The 14,621-nt window shown below is 40.8% G+C and overlaps 1 long non-coding RNA gene across 1 annotated transcript; it reads right to left on the minus strand.

The window, feature by feature from the left end:
• Positions 1-1,149: 1,149 nt before the first annotated feature.
• Positions 1,150-6,655, minus strand: LOC129774617 (uncharacterized). The gene is made up of 4 exons (XR_008742735.1): positions 6,576-6,655; positions 6,188-6,364; positions 5,862-6,064; positions 1,150-1,371 (listed from the first exon to the last, which is right to left on the minus strand). It is a non-coding gene; the product is annotated as an uncharacterized LOC129774617 (long non-coding RNA).
• Positions 6,656-14,621: the final 7,966 nt, after the last annotated feature.

Genomic DNA, 14,621 nt, shown 5'->3' on the forward strand with positions numbered 1-14,621 from the left:
TCACCGCTTCACGCCTCACTTGCACCGCCACAACTGGGTACACGGCCCTTAACCGGTGATACCAGCACCCGCCACCAGATGGCATTGGCATGGGCGACAAATATTTAGATAGGTCCGAAAATGGGAATTCGGAGCTGTACCTGGGATCATGAGGGTAATGACCGGGTCGAGAGGTTGTCGACCAAGCTTGAAAAGGTATAAAGGGGACTGGAAAAGAATCCTTTGGACGGTACGGTCGAGTTTTAAGAGAAAAAAGGATATTTCGCGCGTGGAAAAAAAGGCGATTGTTCGCGCGAATAAGATCAGTGAGAAGATTGGTGAAAAGAAGGAGATCAATCCGGGGTTTAAGAGGATTGAGAAAAAAGGTGCGATCGTGCGTTATCCGCGAGTGCTCGCGGAATTTCCCGGGAATTCGCGATTTCCCGACAGACGACGAATTATTATTGGAGAACTGTCCCTTCTACAACCGGAACATTGAGTCGTCGCAGCCCAGCTTCCAGGTGAGTGTAGGTTAAGGAAGTGGGTGGTAAGGCAACGTAGCCAAACGCGAGGTTTTTCCCCAAGCAAATAATAAAGCGTATGCCGACCCTGAGGCATTTTTAAAGGGAGTTTCGTGTGTGCCACCGAGCACCGAAACCCGCAGTTACACTTTGGCGCCCAACAAAAATTAGTTTCAAAACTATTTGTGCAAGGGAAAAACTCGAGATTCGTTATTGGTTCATACAGAAGTCTCTGGGAAAATTCCCATTATTTCAAGAGCTAGTATTGAGCTATACCATAACAGAACGGTTAGTGGAGACGAGAAGAGTACAATTTTTCGGTTCGGAAAGATCTTGAGTGAACGCGAAAGATTAATGTGACTACCAACAATCAAGTGAAACAAATTAAAACTAGATTTTTACATTTCGAATGGAGTTATTCTAAATGCAAAACGTTCTTAAAAAAGTCAATGTGAGTTCTTCCAAACTATAAAGATAATTGAAACCAAAAACATAAGTACCTGTATTACAATGCTTAAAATCTTTACTTATACTAGTCAAAAATAATATTAATTCAATATTCTATTATTTTTTTTTTTAATTTACAACAATTTTTAATCTATTTGTAATAGTATTTCATTGATCGTGTTTTTAAATTGTATAATTGTGTATGAAATAAAAGTGTTATCTTTTTAAATTCTGTATTATTCATTGTCCTGGTGTCCTTTTGTGCAAGCAGTCCTCAAAAATGGCGATGTCTCATTTTGTGTCGCAATATCGAGCTATGAATGCCGCTCACTTAACAATAGATGAGTTGGAATATGAACTGAAGATACGCAAGATTCCAGTAAATGGGTCGCTTAATTAACTGGAAAGAACACTGCGAACACACCTGAAAGAAGAAAAAAATCAGAAAGAGGTTTTTTTAGATTTTATTGCGGATTCAGTGATGGGTGAATTAGAGAGCTGTGGAGATAAAATTTACAGTATTAAAAACGCGTTGGAAATTAGGAAAGGGAAAAGAGCGCCAGAGCAGAGCTACAAAACTAGGTTGATTCATATTCTTCTACGAATGGAAAGACTAAAAAGTCAGGCTTGTGGAGAGGAGGGTTTGAACTCTCTAGCTGTGATAGCTGGGGAATGTTTGAGCATGTTGAATGGTTATTTCTCAACTTCCTCTCATCTAGCAGAGGTTAGAGAGGTCGAATTGAAGATGATCAATGAAAGTTTGAGACAGCAAATCGAAGAAAATAGTTCGAACGATGGACCGGATAATGAAAATACGGATGGAAATTACAATGCTAATCCAAATGAAGAGGTAGAGAGTGATACGAGTGAGGTTGAAATGAACATTTATGAAGAGTTAGATAGGGAAGTAGAAACGGTTGAACGACAAAAAGCTCAGGACGATAATGGAGAGAAATTAGAAGCAGAAAACAAACAGCTCATGGATGTTGTTAGCCAATTGTTACAGCGTATACAACTGTTAGAGTCGAAACAAAATAAAAATCAAGAAGAATATAATCATAAAAATAGTACACACGTCGAGGAACCGGTTAAATAAAAAAACACAGAAAAACGAGCAAACAATAAACCATCTGATTTTATAGCATGGTTGAAACAGAAAAATAGTTCTTGGCAAAGTGAAAAATAATGAAAACTATTCCAATCCAGAATCAAGGATTGCAAATGAAAATAATCCACGAGAAAATATTAGAATAAATACCCATAGTCACCGTTTACCGGTGCATAAGTGGGCAATTCGATATGATGGGATGGACAATGGAAGAAAGCTGAATGAATTTTTAAAAGAAGTTGAAGAAGAAGTTTTTCGTAGCATGTCCAATCCATGGGATGAGAGACGGAAATTCGACGTCCTTTTCCGAAATACCCGGGACGAGTGCAGAATAGCCATGCTTGCCGCGAATATTACCACTATACGTAAAATGAAAGAATTTGGCAAAAAATTTGATGCAATAAATTGGCAGTATTATCAAAGACGAGAAAATAGATTTGTACATAAAACAGAAGAAATCGAGGAAATGAGGGAGGAAAAGAATTCAAATTATCAAGAAAATAGATTTCAAAAAAGAAAACGGTCTAATAAAGAACAAATTAAGGAAAATGATAATAAACGACAGGATTTTGAGCAGCGTTTCCAGAAAGAGCTTTGGAAACCACAATCGAACTTTAAAGTTCAAGAGAATAAATTTGGTACAAAAAACTATTACAATTCTAGTACGCATCCGAACAATCCTTATAGGACTAAGAGTCCAGTTCCAGGACCAAGTGGAACAAGTGCATTACAGAGGATTGTTCGAGCGTACATCCCGGTGAGGGGAGGGATTTGTTTCAATTGCCATGAAAATGGGCATTATTTCAAAAGTTGCGCTAAGCAAAGGAACGTTTTTTGTGAAGTGTGTGGTTTCCCAGGTTTTATCACAAAGGAGTGCCCTTACTGCCAAGCAAAAAACACCAAACCGACTGCCCAGTGAGGCAACGCAGTCGTAAAACAAACTTTTCAAGTCCTCACAAATCTTCAATAGCTGATCCACCAAAACAGCTAAGACAACATGGCTATTCACAAGTAAGCATGTGTAGAGATCAGAATTCAGAAATAGTAACTGCATTCATTAATGTCAGGGAAGATAACAGACCCTTTGCAAAGGTGGAAATGTTGGGGAAATCTGTGATAGGATTATTGGATAGTGGTGCTTTAAGAACAATTTTAGGGATAGGTGGAAGGGAAATAGTTCAATCATTGAAACTAAAACTGAAACCCACGAATATCAATTTGAAAACAGCTGTGGGCCAGAACTTAGAAGTGATTGGATGCGCTGATGTACCAATAACATTCAATGGAAAAACTAAAATCTTACCGGTATTGTTTGCCCCACAATTAAATAGAAAATGCATTTTGGGCTATGATTTTTGGGAGAAATTTAGAATTAAACCCACGATCAATAGCAGCGAAGCAGGAGAAGTTGTTGGACAAGAGGGAGAAAATGCAATAGAAATAAATAATGAACAGCAAAGACAGTTAGAGGATACCAAATCACTATTTCTAACCGCAAAACCTGGTAAGTTTGGGAAAACCAATTACATGACACATAAAATTGAACTCAAAGAAGAGTACCAAAATTCACCACCTGTCCGTAAGAATCCTTATCCTTGGAGTCCCGAAATACAAAGGAAAATACATCGTGCAGTGGACAACATGCTTGAAGAGGGTATTATCGAACCCTCAAGGTCAGACTGGGCTCGACGCTAGATCGCTTAACGAGCGGACAAAAAGGGACGCATACCCTCTCCCTCACCAAAACAGGATACTCAGCCAGTTAGGACCATTCAGGATTCTTTCGACAATCGATCTGACTCATGCTTTTCTGCAGGTGCCTTTAATGGAAGAATCGCGAAAATATACCGCATTCTCAATTCCAGGTAAAGGCTTATTCCAATTTCGTCGATTGCCATTCGGTCTCATAAATAGTCCAGCAACTCTTAGCAAACTTATGGACCAAGTATTGGGTTTTGGAGTGCTGGAACCATCCATTTTTGTCTATTTGGATGACATTGTAGTGGTCAGCAACACTTTTGATGACCACTTAGCGAAATTAAGGGAGTTGGCCAAACGATTGAAAGATGCTAATTTGTGCATCAATCTGGAGAAATCAAAGTTCTGCTGCCATGAACTGCCATATCTAGGCTACATTTTATCTCGAGACGGTCTTCGACCTAACCCAGATCGAGTCCAAGCGATCTTGGGGTATGAGGTTCCGAATTCCGTGAGATCTCTAAGGCGATTCCTCGGTATGGTAAACTACTACCGCAGGTTTATCGAAAACTTTAGTGAACTCACTGTACCTTTGACAAATTTGTTGAAAAATAAGCCAAAAAGGGTACAGTGGAACAGTGCAGCAGAGCAGGCTTTTTACGATATCAAGGAACGTTTGATTTCCGCTCCAGTGATGGTCAATCCCGATTTCACATTACCATTTTGTGTACAGACTGATGCAAGCGACAACGCTCTTGCGGGAGTCCTCACGCAAGTTCAGGATGGTGCAGAAAAAGTAATCGTGTATCACTCGGAAAAATTTAAAGGAGCCGAATTGAATTATCATGCAGCGGAAAAGGAAGGGTTAGCTGCCCTCCGCTGCATTGAAAAATTTAGATGTTACATAGAAGGAACGCATTTCACTCTGGTGACAGATTCTTCAGCGTTGTCTTTCATTATGAAAGCGAAATGTAGACTTAGTAGGTGGAGCATAACACTCCAACAGTACGACATGGAAGTGAAGCACCGAAAAGGCAAGGACAATATTGTCCCTGATGCGTTGTCGCGATCAGTCGAAGCTGTAGATGTCGAGAGAAAAAATGGGTGGTATCCAAAATTATTCAAAGCGGTGGAACGTCAACCGGAAAAATATATGGATTTCAAAATCGAAAATGGGAAGCTACTCAAATTTGTGTCCGCGCGGTCGGATTTATTAGATTATAGGTTCGAATGGAAGGAGTGTGTTCCTGATTCGATGCAGCAGCAAATAATGAAACAGGAACATGATGAAAGCATGCACATTGGATTCGAAAAATGTATTGAAAGGGTTAAGAGAAGATATTACTGGCCTCGAATGAACGCAGACCTAAAACGATATATCGGTTACTGTGAATCGTGTAAAGAAAACAAACATCCAACCAATTCAACCGTCCCGAAAATGGGTAGGCAGAGAATTGCGACTAAACCATTTCAGATTATATGCATGGATTATATCCAGTCACTTCCTCGGAGCAAGAATGGTAATGCACACTTATTAGTCATAATGGACTTATTCTCTAAGTACTGCCATCTTGTTCCGGTGAAGAAAATATCGTCTGGAAGTCTATGTTCCATCGTGGAAAATCAATGGTTCCGAAAGCTATCCGTTCCCCAATATTTGATAACGGATAATGCGACGACTTTTCTGTCTAGAGAATTCCAAGACTTGTTACATAAATATGAGGTGCAACATTGGACAAATTCTCGACACAGGAGTCAAGCCAATCCGGCCGAACGGCTAAATCGGACCATAAATTCCATGACTCGAACAAATGTTCAAGAAAATCAGCGTGTATGGGACACCAGAATCGCAGAAATTGAGTTTATTTTGAACAACTCCATTCATGCTTCAACCAATTTCACTCCTCATCGAATAATTTTCGGCAGTGAAATCGTGGTTCGGGGGACCGATAACGCACGAGAAAAAGAAGGAAATCATTCTGTAGATCAGAGAATCGGAAAATTTGAAGGAATTAATAAGAAGATTTATGAGCTAGTTATAGCTTATTTGCGAAAAGCTTATGAGTCAACGAAAGCTCGGTATGATTTGAGGAACAAAAGATACTCACCTACTTTTACTGTGGGTCAACGAGTGTTCAAACGCACTTTTCTTCAATCTTCCGCGGTTAAGGACTTCAATGCGAAGCTAGGACCGATTTATACACCCTGCATCATTATGGCCAGGAAGGGTACTAGTTCCTACGAGGTCTCAGATATGAATGGTAAACCATTGAGCACATTCTCGGCCGTAGATTTGCGAGTGTAGGTAGATCTAAAAAAAAAATAAATCATAAGAATAATAAGAAGTGAACAAAAGGACTCCGGTTCTTGAGAAACGGGAGGTCAAATGAGAGGATGGTATCCATCCCGGTAATGCTTATTTAGGGAGTTTCACCTGAATCTATTCGCTAAATCCCAGATCGAGGATAGAACAGGTTGGCCCATAATAGGGTGTCTGGGGGACAGGGCGTCCGGATAGTCTCAATAAATCCTTCCCGTCTTCCTTTAAAGCTCAAGCTTATGCTCTTTGTCAATTCCTTGCCATCTGATTAAAATATGTTTTTCAATGTCGCTAAATTTGGATTGGAGATGTAGAAAATAGATTAAATTAATATTGTAGGTTAGTTATAGTGTGAGGGTTAATAGGTAATCGAACATAATAGAAGAACAATAGAAGGTGATGAAACAAGCAAGGCAGTTAGTTTAGTAGTTGAAAATACAAGTAAAATAAGTACCCATGTATCCCTGATAAAGAATTTATATCCATATGATTTGATACTTACCCATCACGAATCTCCGGGAAATTATTGAATCCTTTGGGACACCGCATACGTTGTTCCATTCTGTAACGTATGATTGTTAATAGCTCGAAGCTCGAAGCACTCACACACACGAACAATGAATAGTAGTTTCACCACGAAACGAAGTAATAGCATGCATTCCAAGGTCAACTCCGACAGAATGAAATATTTCATATCCGTTCATGAGTTGAACTCTGTGCAATTTTTGTTATTGTAAATAGTCTATCGTAGAATGCATAAAATACCATGGTACTTGTACATATGTTTTGCATGTTTTTTTTTAATAAAATTTCGTTATTTATTTAGTAATTGTTATTTATTTTGCATGTTTTTATCAATAATTATAGTAGTAAATTTTAAAATGTAGCATGTTCATTTGAATGATTTTTTTTTATTCGGATTTTTATATATTTTTTTAAATTTGTTTTTTGTGATGTTGGTTAATGCATTTTCACGTGATTGCTGGAGACCGGAGTCGCAAGACATTGATGGTCAGTAGTAGGGTTAACCCTAGAAACAGAGAGGAGCTGGTCCCCCAACGATGAAAACTTATGACCCCGACACGCGAATACATAAAAAAATAATCACTCGTCCGGTAGCAAGCATTAAGATCTAGTACGAACTGAAAGTTGCTTATGAATCCCATTCTTCGCGACCCGCATATGTTGTGGGCGGCTGGATATCTCTCTTGATCGATGGTTCAGAGGTACGTTGCATCATAACGAATTTCTTGTTTATTAATATAAAAATATTAGCTTTGCTAATATTTTTACCCGAGCTGGGGGAGAGTGTGACTGTTCATGGAGGTGAACGTGTGAGACACACGAAATTAGCGTGTTTTAGTTCGCGAATTTTGATGAATCACCGTCGGGAAAAAGCTAAGCGTGGGGTTGCGTGAATTTTCACCGCTTCACGCCTCACTTGCACCGCCACAACTGGGTACACGGCCCTTAACCGGTGATACCAGCACCCGCCACCAGATGGCATTGGCATGGGCGACAAATATTTAGATAGGTCCGAAAATGGGAATTCGGACCTGTACCTGGGATCATGAGGGTAATGACCGGGTCGAGAGGTTGACGACCAAGCTTGAAAAGGTATAAAGGGGACTGGAAAAGAAACCTTTGGACGGTACGGTCGAGTTTTAAGAGAAAAAGGATATTTCGCGCGTGGAAAAAAAGGCGATTGTTCGCGCGAATAAGATCAGTGAAAAGATTGGTGAAAAGAAGGAGATCAATCCGGGGTTTAAGAGGATTGAGAAAAAAGGTGCGATCGTGCGTTATCCGCGAGTGCTCGCGGAATTTCCCGGGAATTCGCGATTTCCCGACAGACGACGAATTATTATTGGAGAACTGTCCCTTCTAAAACCGGAACATCGAGTCGTCGCAGCCCAGCTTCCAGGTGAGTGTAGGTTAAGGAAGTGGGTGGTAAGGTAACGTAGCCAAACGCGAGGTTTTTCCCCAAGCAAATAATAAAGCGTACCGAGCACCGAAACCCGCAGTTACACATACGATGAGTCTCGAAGTTTTGGCAGGAGTACCCCCGCTTACTCTTCGGTTCACAGAATTATCCTACAGATTTCGCATCCGTTGCAAGATCATGAATCCATTGGTGATTGATAACTTCGAAAATCTACTACAACTGACTCCTCAGTCAAGTTTTATGTCTTTATACCATGAGTACCTTACCCACGACGTGCACCCTTCACCAGGCATCTCCAACCAAGTTTGCTTCCCATACTTTTTCAATTCCTCTGTCATTTTTGATCTGTCCATGCGACAAAAAATCCATGGAATACCAGATCACCTACGCTCCAATGTTATTCCGTCGATATTTTCGGAAAAATATGGGAAAGTTAGATCTGATAAAATGTTCTTTACTGACGGTTCATACATAAACGGGTCCACTGGCTTCAGCATCTTCAATGAAAATTCCAGTGCCTCTTTCAAACTCAAAGATCCTTGTTCCGTGTATGTCGCAGAAACGGGTGCGATATACTATGCTCTAGGGATCATTGAAACACTGCCCATCGACCATTATTTTATTTTTTCAGACAGTCTCAGCTCAATAGAGGCAATCTGCTCAATGAAAGTTGATAAACGCTCATCTTATTTCCTAACAAGAATAAGATGTCTATTGAGTGTTTTGGTCGAAAAATTATTCAAGATTACTTTAGCATGGGTTCCCTCTCATTGCTCAATTCCGGGGAATGAGAAAGCGGACTCGCTAGCTAAGGTGGGCGCTTCAGAAGGCACACTTTTTGAAAGGCCTATAATGAATTTTTTCACATTCCTCGTCAGGACACACTCGTTAGCTGGCAGCGCATGTGGAGTGAAGATGAGTTCGGTCGTTGGTTACACACGATTATCCCTAAGGTTTCGACGAGTGCTTGGTTTAAGGGATTGAATGTAGGTCGTGATTTCATTCGCGTGATATCTCGGCTCATGTCCAATCACTACAACCTAAACGCGCATCTCTATCGCATTGGGCTCGCAGCAAACAATCTTTGTGATTGTCGCGATGGCTACCACGACATCGAGCATATTGTCTGGTCGTGTATCCGGTTCCATGCTGCTCGCTCTCAGCTCTCTAGAGCACTGAGAGCACAAGGCAGACAATCGGATATCCCCGTCCGGGATATCTTAGGTAGCCGTGATCCTGATCTTCTGCTTCATCTATACCTGTTCCTCAGAAACGCCGATGTCAACGTTTAATGATGTTTCCTTCGTTGTGTCCCTGTTTCATATCCCTCCTATCCGATCTATAAACTTTTACTTAGTCGCGGCAAAACATACACACACACTTTACAGATACACGGGCCAAAGGTTGTGCAGTCCACTGATGATTCAACAAGAGCCAAAGGCTGTACCGCTCATGTCAACTCTACACGAGCAGATGATTGCGCCGGCTAGTGACCATTCTATCCTGGATTCCTCGAGTCGAGAAGACGCACCACGCTAGATGTGGGGTACATACTAGGGGGGCATTGCTGATTAATGGTCAGCTGCATCCCAATAGGAAGTATCCCGTGTCGGGCACACGTACAGAGCATTGGAGACAGCAACATCCCAATTACGAGAACACTTGTAATACTAACCTCGAGCCGACCGCGAGTAATCGGTTACATATTACTAACATAGATAATAAGAAAAACTGTCAAAATATTGAACTCCGGCCCCGTCAGGCTAACGCCTTATGAGCCTTGATAAAAATATATATTTTGGAAAAAAAACAAATAAATAATTTTCAGCAGCGGATGATGACAACCGATTATGCTTCGCTACGTACACCAGACCAGGTTCAAAGAATCGGCTTTCGCTGTAAACATTACTGCAAGGAGCTGAAAGATAGACTTTAGCAAACCTTGCCACTCGGGGCTACTGTTTATAGTTTAATGACCACCAAATATAAGGATCGTGATTACGGTTGATTCGTTATGTTTTGACATAACAGTTGATTTCGTTAGCAATGGGATTTTGTTGTTGAACGTGACGCTGAGAATTATTTGAATAAAATTTGCCACTTCGATGATACATCCCCAAAAGGTGTCGTGAGTTTCGCGTGTAAGACTTGATTCAGTTCCATCTCTTTTGTTTCGTTCAACAGGTATTGAAAACGGTGATGAGCTGTTACTCTCAGAAGATTCGTCGTTTATATAGTCCAAAAAGATTTTCTGCTGAGCTGTTTCCATTTCAAGAATTATTTTTGTTATTTTTTTTATTTATGGTGACGTAAGTGTACCCTCCCTCAGATTGTCATCCCAAATAATTGATTGATGTTCTTTGAATATTTAAATTTGTAGTCATACTCTAACTCGTTCAGTTAATTTTTTTTTCATATATCCACAAAAATCTCATCATTGTAGTAGAAAATCCTCATCAGAAATAAAATCTATTCTAGATCATTTGAATAACGGGTGTTAAATAAAAAATGAGATTTTTTTCAATAACTTTCAGTAACTCAAATAAAGAGCATAAAATTTTCTTTCTCCAAAAAAATTGCTCTTTGGGCTCCCTAGAAACAGTAGGCGTGTTTGGTTTTGCTAGTTTGAATTTAGTTAAAGCAAAGATGGCGTCGAAACAGCACGTGCTCCGCGAACGCATTGTACGGTTCTACGAAACGCATTTCCAGCAAGGAAAAAAGTTCACGGTGGCACATTTTAAGGAAGAAAATGTACCTGTCAGTACGTTATATCGTATCCTGGGTTCCCTGAACGTAGAGCGGAAGGTCGGAAGTGGTCGTCCGGTGACGATAATGACGAAGCAGAGGAAGACATCGTTAAAGAAGCTGTTTGACAATAAGGACGCAACCAGCCTGCGTGACACCGGTCGGAAATATGGCTGCTCCCACGTATTGATCCATCGAACCCTCAAGATGGAAGGAATCGTCTGCAGGAAGAAGACGAGGTCGCCGGAGTACACGGAGGAGCAGATTGAGACGGTTAAATCACAGTGTCGGTGGATGACCAAAAAATACCGCGGGACGTCTTTCGTTCTGGACGACGAAAGCTATTTTCCACTGTCCAAAACGCATATTCCAGCAAATGATAATTACTACTCAAGCGACAAGTCATCCGTCTTCTGGCCGGACAAAGCGTCTTCCCATTACGCCAAGAAGACGCTTGCGTATCTTGAGGAGAAAAAGATACCGTTCGTGCCGAAAGATCGTAACCCAACAAACTTGCCCCAGTGCCGCCCAATAGAGGATTTCTTTGGCTCACTCAGTGCCCTAGTGTATAAAAACAATTGGAGGGCCAAGCACACAAAGCAACTGACTCAAGCAAACCATTTGTCATGCGAAAATGCGAAAACAGAATAGAAACTGAGAGAGGTTGGCGTCGACATCATGCCTCATACCGTATGTTTCTATTCTGTTTTCGCATTTACGCATGACAATTGTCATGACAAATGGTTTGCTTGAACTGACTACAAGAATCCGGAATTGTATCCGAAAATGGACGTAAAGGCCGTACAACGTTCTTGTGAGAGTATCGCGACAAAGTTGCGTCGAACAGCAGACCACGGCCCTTACTCAAACATTCACTGACATTTTTTTGAAGAAAATACATTATTTTTTTTTTTTTTTTTTTTATAAATTCGTTTATTTTTACAGGCTCAGGTACATAAGTTTAAAGGAGCTGAAATCTTAAATATATTTTTAAAACTATATATATGAACAATTTTCTTAAATCTATGGTTAGTAATGTGGGAAACCGATTACTCGTGGTGGACTCGAGATTAAAAGGGTGACATTTTCTCAGGAAAAGGATGGGGTATAAGGAAATTATTACAATGTTGATAATTACACACACTCAATTCTTAAATCTATTCGTACATCAGTTGTGAATTTACATTTCATTCTTCTGTTTATAGCAAGCGGACCAATTACTCACAAAGGAAGAAATGGAGGGTATAAGGATATAAGGATAATCACACACGAACATCGATAGATTTAAGGAAAACATATATTTGGGACATGTAATCAAGGTCTAACCGAGCCAACACATCTCTCACCGGCACATTGGGCTGCCTTCCTCTAGCCCGTAAAAAAAAAAAATACATTATGTTATTAATAAAAAATACTAAAATCGATGAAAAAAAAAAAAAAATTTTATACGTGATTGAAAAAATTCTCATTTTTTATTTAACACCCGTTAAATGCTTTATTTTCTATTGAAAGATATTGATTCTAAACTAAACTGACCAGACGTCCCGCGTTACGCGGGACAGTCCCGCATTTCAACAAAATGTCCCTCGAAAAACTCCGTCCCGCGAAACGTCCCGCATTTGACAAAAGAAACGAAAATGTCCCGCGATATCAATATACTTCAATATCACAATTTGATCATGTTGATTTTCTTAAATGGATGAACCTTAAAATAACACTTTTATTTGGCAGACTGTTCAAGAGCGCTTCTAATGCATCCAAAGATTAATACGTTGAGCTGGTTTCATTGCACCGACATTGGGCTTTTTGTTTAGAGAGTGTCAACTGGAAGCGACAGCAACAAAATTGGAAAATGATTTTTATGAATGTCTCCTATCGATCCGCAGGGACCAATGTGAGTCAGACGAAAAGTTCATCTTTGGTCCCCTAGCTCGGTCAGGGCCCTACGTTTCAAATAAGCCGGAAGAACTAGTGTACACGCGACAGGAAGAGGCAGAGTTGTTTGATGAAGTAAAAGGTGTGTCACATCAAATTGCATCACGGAAAAAACGCTGTAGAAATTCGCCCAGTAGACCGATCATTTTGAAAATTTTAGACAGTAAAATAAAAACTATTAAACAACTTTTGGCATTTTTTTTTTATTCATACTTCAAGCCCAAGCCCATATGCTCGCACCTTCCTCTTTACCCCGACCATAAGGTTCTGTACAACGTCAGGTTGTAGTTTTTTTTTGAACAGAAATCCATTTTTTCTTGAAGTCCGCCTCCGATTTGACAACTTTTGGGTTCTTCCGGAGGGCCTGCTTCATAATCGCCCAATATTTCTTTATTGGGCGAAGCTCCGGCGCGTTGGGCGGGTTCATTTCCTTTGGCACGAAGGTGACCCCGTTGGCTTCGTACCACTCCAACACGTCCTTTGAATAGTGGCACGAAGCGAGATCCGTCCAGCAGATGGTCGGGCCCTCGTGCTGCTTCAATAGTGGTAGTAAGTGCTTCTGTAGGCACTCCTTAAGGTAAACCTGCCCGTTTACCGTGCCGGTCATCACGAAGAGGGCGCTCCGCTTGCCACACCATGTACTTTTTGGCAAACTTGGATAGTTTCTGCTTGCGAATCTCCTCCGGAACGCTGAATTTGGATTGGACGATTCCCAGCATCTTACCGATGTCCCGATGTGACAACTCCGGATTCTCGAAATGAGTGCGCAGGATTAATTCACGACGCTATTTTTCGTTCGACGACATTTTTCCAAATTTACGAAAAATTGACAGTGAAGCATGGCCAACGTGATCTATACACTCTTATCTGATTATAAGCGAGAGCTGAAGATATAATTCCTAAAAATTAAATTTCTACATCGTTTTTTCCGTGATGCAATTTGATGTGACACACCCTTTATCGCAAATGAAGCGCTGGGCTGTCTTACGGAAGTTGGCCGGAACCTGAACCATGGCCGATGAAAATATGTATATCGGCGTATTATTTTACCTTTTCGTGGCTTTGGTGGTCGTCTGTCTCTATTTTGGCCATTCGCCCAAAAGTTTTCTATCGGGGGCAGCTGGGGAATGTTGGGAAGGTTGGTGGTCTTCGCGACAATGTTTATCTCCAGCCGATCCATCCTCCAGTGATCTTTTGGCATAATGGGCTGATCCCAGGTTCGGCATAAAGACCACATCACCTTCCCAACTCTGGCAAGCACTTCGTCCTACATATCTCCCCGTTCACCATATGACTCGAAAGAAGAGCGGCTTGGACATTCGCTTCACGTCTGCCAGAGAAGGATCTTCTTCGAGAACTTGATGTAAATGATACATTCGACGTCGTCGCTTACCTGGGGAACGTAATGTACCGGGTTCCCTGCCATTCGATGAATTTTAGCATCAAGTACGTCTCGTCTTTCATTATGAGTACGAAAAGAAGTTTTTACTTCTTTCGCCGGAAAGAAATTTTTCACCAGCAACTCAAGCTATTCCTTCTGGGTGATTGCCTGCTGCTCAGATACGGCCTTCCGCATGAAAATGTCCATTTTGGCCAGATTTTTGCTTCGATTTTTGACCGGTTGCTTCGATCTCCCGGCTTAAGGAGCGGCAAAGTGATGATATTGTAAATACCAGATCGGCTATATCTGGCGGACACAAAGTGTCTCAGGATGTCCAACTCCTTCGCTGTGGGGTGGAGCTTGCAGTATGGAAAATCATCAAGTTGCTTGACAGTGCTGCTGCTGCGAACCAACATCCTTGAATCATTTTTGTTGTAGACTTAATAAACGTATGATTTAAAGAAAATTTGTTCCTATAAATTATCTTTCATCGCAATCCGAAATTAGTCCTTTTTTTTGCACACCATTCGGTAATTTGAAGAAAA

The sequence above is a fragment of the Toxorhynchites rutilus genome, chromosome 3 (genome assembly GCF_029784135.1).
Source record: "Toxorhynchites rutilus septentrionalis strain SRP chromosome 3, ASM2978413v1, whole genome shotgun sequence".
NCBI classification, from domain to species: Eukaryota; Metazoa; Arthropoda; class Insecta; order Diptera; family Culicidae; genus Toxorhynchites; species Toxorhynchites rutilus.